Genomic DNA, 7130 nt, shown 5'->3' on the forward strand with positions numbered 1-7130 from the left:
CCCACTGCTTTGCTAGGCTGCACTGACCAGCGTCCAAAGTTTAGTTCGAACAAGCCACATGACCTACACTGCATCTGGATACCTTCATCTAGCAGTGGATTACAACAATACTTAACATCATCATTGTGCAAGGCTATTAATTGCTGCTATTTGTAGACATGTGTACTCACAACATCATCACCTCTCTCAAAACACAAACACGCAAACATGCACCATGGGTAATCAGGCAATATGTTTGACACTGTCATTGGGATTCATATGGAGTCACGTGCACGAATGCCTTCAGAAGTTGGACTAACCGCCTTGCACAGACGACAGCAACAGCAATAGCCGCCATTCGTCACAAAGTGGCGGTGACGTCACAATGGCGCTTGTAACAGACTAGGTGCACGTTGACACACACACTAGACACAACACACACACGTGACATGATACCCTTGGCCCTTGTGAGCTGGTGGTCATTGTAAAGGCTGTGAGGCTGTGTGCGGATTAAGCGTGAGAACTGTGATGTCATCTTGACATGCAAAGCATGCTGGGATTTCTGTTATATTTAGCTGTTAAAGACACCGTTTTGCATTTGTAAAACAAATCTGGCGAGCGGTTTGTTTAATAAGCCAAAGTAAATAAAAACAACTCTAGTGAATTACTATTAGGCCTTTTCGAGAGTCATTTTTGTTTTAATATTTGGGTAAATCATCTTGAGGTGCGACTGCACTGCGGATGTGGCGCCACGGAAGTAGCTGCCGATCAGCGGTGACGACACCACCCCGGGGCCCCCCAAACCCCCACCTCCCCCCACCCCCTCTCTCGTTTCCATGATCAAATACACACCCACAATATGCAGGGCATCATTCCCCAGATGACCCCCCCCCCCCCACGCACGCACCCAGTAGGTCCTGGATGAGCTCACTCGGCGGTGCAGGTTTTAATCCGGGACGTTGTAGACGACGCTCAAAGGTTTCTGGGAATTGGCTGAGCTCATGGGGCAAAAATGAACCGCGGGGTACCTGCGTAATCAGATCTGTTATGTGTATTCACAAACAATTGCCGGATCCCCCGCGTTGAGAATTATACACTCCCAGAGATAGCGCTGTGGAGGGGGGCCGTAGCGGGAGGGCAGGGGAAAGAGCAGTGCCGGATTAAGCTAGTGCGGGGCCTTTAGCATATGATATAATAAAGGGGCCCTAAATAAATAAAACACGTAAATATTAAAACACAAATATTTTACTTTCATAGTAAAGTAATTGTATTTTTTCATTTGCTAGACAGCCCGATTATACGACAAATCGCTAACCTTAAACACCCAGTCATTCATAAAAGTTGAAGGCGGTATAGCACTATAGTAATAGAGCAAGTGCAGAATTACTGAACCGGAATTGATAGCTTTAAATCATTTAGTGCGGGGCCCTTGAAAGTGTGGGGCCCGTAGCATATATAGCTACATTTGCTGCTAGGATAATCCGGCACTGGGAAAGAGCACAATGATTTTATAATCTTCCAAGCGAAATGCTGAGGGAGGGTGGCATGTGTGTAGACTGCCCTACATGACATCATCACAACTGTCTGGACTACCAGACAGGTTCAGTACGGGGGACCACCCTGAGGGGGGACCACCAAGGCATCCCTCAGGGGGGATCACATACATTGTAACAACTTTAGGGGCATCTCTATTCTCAGTGTGCCGGGAAAAGTCCTGGCAAGGATTATTCAACATTGCCTTACCAGACACGCTGAGGAGAGGCTTGCGGAACCCCAATGTGGTTTCAGACCAGGGCGGTCTTGCACGGATGCCATATTGTCTGTCCGTCTGCTACAGTAGACTGTAAGGAATTACTATAAGATCTATATTTCTACTTTATTGACCTGGTCAAGGGCTATGATACCGTCAACAGGCCAGGGCTGTGGCCAGTTCTTCATGCCTTCGGAGTCCCTGACTCTCTGCTCACAATCATTAAGGGCCTTCATGATGGTGGGCAGACCCAAGTAAAGCTACGTGGCCAGGAGTCGGAGCCATTCCCTGTTCACCTTGGGGTACGATAGGGTTGTCCTTTGGCTCCCACATTATTTAATATCATCTTTGACCACGTAGTTCGAGAAGCTTTCCATGGTTGTACAGGTGGAATTTGCATCTGGTACAGATAGAACGGGAGGCTGATCGATGCCCAGCTGTGGTCGAGGGATGGCTCCCTATTGTTCAATCATGTTATGTATGCTGATGATGTGGTGATTGCTGCTCACTCAGAGGAGGAGTTGGATGTGCTGCTGCTGAACCTGGAGTCTGCCACTAAGAGATGGGGTCTTACCATCAGCCCCACGAAAACTAAGCACCTGCCTGGGTATTTTGTGCCACCAAACACTCCACCCCCTCAGCTCGCCACTGGTGATGGAGCATTTGTGGAGAGAGTGGAGAGTTTCCCATACCTGGGCAATGTGCTTATGACCGGCTCCGGTTTGATAGCAGAGGTCTCACTTTGAATCAGTTGGGCGGAATCATCTTTTCATTGGCTGCGCAATTCTGTGTGGAAGCTACCTGGTCTGTCACTCCGCACGAAGTTTCTTGCCTTCTCGTCCACAGTCATGCCCTCCCTTCTCTAGGCTTGCAAAACGTGGACTCCTATTTAACATCTGTGCCGGTTAGAAACATTCAGGCTGGCATGCCTACGATCCATCCTGGGTTTAACCAGGTTAGATTGTGTGAGGAGCTCACAAATCCTTGAAAGATCTAGACACATTTCCATCAGTGAACTGCTCTGGTTGGCAAGGCTGTGTTGGCTGGGTCATGTAGCCCTGTGGTGCCACGACTGCGGAGCAACTCATCAAGCGCCGCAATTGTCCACTACTCCCCACCCTGAGCACACGCACACACGCAGCACTTGCATCCACGCGGTGTCCTGGCGAGGGATTGCTTGGCACATCGGGTTTTAATCCGAAGGGCTCCTAGAGGGAGAGTCCCACGGTTTCCCGGTGCTAGGAGATTGGCCGACCCTCGCAGGACAGGTCACATTGCGATGCCAGCTAAAATTGGTTTAAAATTGCATGGGCGCCGAAAGAAAAGGTTCCCTGGGCCAACCGCAATGAGTTTCTCACAAAATTGGGGGGAGAACGGAGGGTGGAATATTGAGCAAGAAGGGCGCAAGCGCCCTTCCAGACAAAGGGTCAATGGATGGCTGCCGCCGCCCACCACCCGCCCCCCTTAGCCACCGCCGCGCAGCACTCGAGGGAGGACACGGTAACAGGGCGGGGCGGTAACCGCAGGTAAGCGCACGATTGGCCGCGTGGTACAATGGCACCCCGGGCCCGGGACGATTTTGGGGAGTTGTCTTCAACCTCCGGGCCGTCAAGACCCACTCCCTGCCGTGCTGCCTCCTCAAGCCACTCGCAGCATCCGTGTGATGCCAGCGAGTGCTGCTACGAGGCCGTGATAGGTGAAGTTTTCTCGCGTCCTTCTCTCTCCGACTCTCACACCGTCCGTGCGACGCCGGGAGTACAGCGACGAGGAACGTGATAGGACGTTTGAGTGTCTGGGTTCGTCGGCAGAGTTAGGCTAAGCTCTTTTCGCAAAATATTCCCCCGCCAGGTGGTGTTTATTTGCGCCGTTAATAAACTTTAGTACAGAGTATAGGTGCAGTGTGATTTCTGTGTGTGTGGGTAGAACATCGGCTTAGTGTCTGCGATTTGTGTGTGGTGCGACTGCGCAGGGAGATGGTGTGCGCGAGAGAGCGAGCGCAGGGCTGCAGCGTCGGTGTGGTGTTGGTAATTTGAGTGTGTGTGTGAGGCGCGCGCGTGTATTAAAACATAGACAGCCGCCGACGTGCCCACGTCTGAGCAGCCGTGCCACGCGAGTATAAAGTCGGGGGCGGGGTGCGTTAAACCCGCTCGCCGACGCTCGCACGTGTTTACGCGCGCGTGTGTGTGTGAAACGAGCGCCTGCAGGGGCGCGCGCGTTCACGCCACTGCATTTGTTTTTTGTTGTTGTTGGGAGGTGGTGCACGCGGGGGGATAACCCCGGGCGGTGGCGAGCCAGCCAGTGAACGATGTCCCTCAGAGAGGGCGCTGGCGCGGAGGGGGAGGCGATCACCCGATCGGCGGGGGCCCGGCGAGAGGCGACCGACGAGGGGACGGGCGTCCACAGCCCACATGACCAGCCATGCCGAAGTAGTATCTGTTTGGCCAGATAGAGAGGGCTAAATGGGCACGGCACGGACTAGAGCATAGATGGACTGATGCGGTACGGGAGGATGTGGAGCTGAGTGGACTTGCCAACAACTGGTACCAGCGGTGTCAAGATCGGCCTCGATGAAGGAGGCTCGTGAAGGACGCTGCTACTGGGCAGTTGGAGGCAGTCACCCTCCAGCAACAACGGAGGGCAGAGGAGCGACGCTCACAAAATCGAGCGGAGCACCAGGCGGCTAAAATGCAGCAAGTTGCCATAGTAGGGGGTACAGCTGGCTCTGTCCCGAGACCTTCCTGTCAGCGAGCCTTCAACACTTCACGTGGCCTCAAAGTGCACCTGGCCTGGCACAAGCGTCACTGTCACTTCATGGCGAATGGCGGTTGTGTATTGGTATTGGGGCAGTAGTGAGCACGTTGTGTGTGTGCATAGCAATGCCTTATTCTTTGGTTCTTTCGGTAAAGTCACGTATAAAGATAAAATAATAAATTAAATAATAGCATACTACGACGTTTCGATTGCAACACAACAATCATCATCAGGTATAAAAGAAATAGCAACACAAATCTAACCAGAAAACTATAGACAGACATATAAGCAGGCAGACATCATAAAGATACACAGAGAGAGAACACGTATCGGCACAAAGAGAGAGGTCGTCTCTGTGACGGGGCCTTAAATATAGAGAGGGGGCAGGGGCGGAGAGAGGGAGGGGGCAGAGAAAAAATTAGCATGTCAATGAGTGTACAACGACGTGGTACGGTATGCAAGCTTGAAAATTAGGAGAAAGACACACTAAAATTAAAAAAACCTAGTAAAATATCGAAATGTAATGCAATGCAACACAGAGAGTCGGTCAACACACAATTAACGCATATGCCGCCGTTACGCGCTGGCATCTGGGGTACTTGTAGCGCTCGCGTGCACCGTGTGGCAAGTGGGGTGCGGTGCGGTTAATCTTGAGCAGCCCTAATCGGCCAGCATGTCTCTCCGAGACGATGCAAACAGGAGGGCGCCAGCTACCCGGGCAGCGTTGCGCTACGCGAGCGTTTAGCGACGAGGCCGGATGATCGGCTAAGAGGGGAGGATGGCGACTACCGGACGGGTTCAGGTGGACGTCGAGTGTCACGCAGACACTTCGGGAGAACCCCTCTCACTCACCCTGTGGTGATGTTGGGGGACTGTTAGTAAGGAAGGACTTGTCCCTGGCCTTTTATTCGACGCGTGTGCGGCGATGGCGCAGCCATCGATCGAGGGTCGAATTCGAACCGCGTTGTGTGATCGGCATCGCGCTCGCTGAAGGTGTTGATGCCTTCAGGGAAGTCGTGTGCTGTAGACGCAACTGCGCACAATTCCGTGAGTCACTTATAACTGCTTTGCCGTTACTTATTGCCAATTTTGGACTCCGACTATTGTCCTATCATCTCATAGAGTCCCTGGCACATAATAATATGCTACACAGTGGCAGTAGGGGTCGCAAAATGCCGATTTATTACGAACCCAAATGATCCGATCGAAATTAGGGATTTCGATCAAATCATTGGGGGGGCACGTGCCACCCCTACTGGCTTCGCCAGTGATTATCCGTGATGCTATCTGCGACTTGAGTTCACTTATCCATGAGAAAAATGCGTTTGCAGATCATTGCAGACGAAAGGAAGAATTGGTGCCACAGATAATAGTTCGTCTATGTAAATTGAAGTTGTTGTTCTTGTTGTTGCAGCAGCAGCACTGATGCAAAAGTTATTCCAGCAGCGCGAATTCATTGTGAGCGCTGCACACACACACACGCGCGCGCGTCACACACGGTTGTCTACATACGGTGTGAAAGAAGTTCAACGTACGTACAAAGACGTTCCTCATCGCACAAATCGCATTTTTGCATCGCTTTTGTTCTTTTCCTGCCTCCGCACTCCGTCGACCGGTACACAAAGAGACAACAAACATTCCTCGAGAACTCTCCCGTTACCACGAGGTGTAACAGGAGGGTTGTGTGTGTGTGTGGGGGGGGGGGTGTACGCATGCAAGCAAGCAAGCGCGCCGCGTTTTTTTTTTCAAAGTAGGGTTTTTTCTTACGGCAAACAAAAGGACCCAACTTTTCGCGTCTGTTATTTGCGCCTTTTGGACGACGAATGGGGGGGGGGGGAGGCTGTGCGCGAAGACAGAGAGAGAGAGAAGCGAACTGACTCACTCACTCGGAGACGCCGGGGCTACAAAAGCACGCCAGCTGAATGTCTGAAGCCAGATCGAGTGTCGTGAGTTGTGGGTGCTGTGAGCCACCTGGAACATTAAAAAAAAGACCGACTTGTAATTAGCTTTTCATCCCAAAGTGCCAATTGCGCGGTGTTCACCCCCCCCCCCCCCCAAATATTCATTAACTCCCAGGTCGCTTGCTGCGTTAGCAGTTTTGGTGTTGTTGTCGTTGTTGTAAACTGGCCAAATGTACGAATTTATAAATATCAAAGTGGGTCGCAATTGACAATTGAAAGGAAAGGTGGGAATCGTGGAAAGTTATGGGATATAATTTTTTATCCCAGAAGCGGGAAGTTACAGGCTGACAACAACATATTGACGCGTGTTCATGGTTTGCCATTTTAGTTTTTAAGTAATGCAAATAAGGACGAAACGATGAAGTTTAAGTGTTTGTTTTTATTCATAACAGTAATACGATAGGACGTGCTTTTCTTGTGTTCCAACGCATGTTCTTAATTTTCAAGTTTAAAATAATATTTTCTGCGGAACCTAGAATAAGAGCATGCTTGAGATTACATGCACCGTTTTCTATAAATACATTTTTCCATGGGACTTAAACAATGACCAAGCTACCCAACATGGAAATATAACGCTAAATGAATCTTCGTGTTGTGTTATGCTTGCAGGGAAACTGAACAAACGTAATGAACATTAATGTTTTAGAGAAACAAGTACAAAACCATGAACACATGACCCAGCGTTTACA

This window comes from Lampetra planeri, chromosome 41 (assembly GCF_965212315.1).
Source record: "Lampetra planeri chromosome 41, kcLamPlan1.2.h2, whole genome shotgun sequence".
NCBI lineage: Eukaryota > Metazoa > Chordata > Hyperoartia > Petromyzontiformes > Petromyzontidae > Lampetra > Lampetra planeri.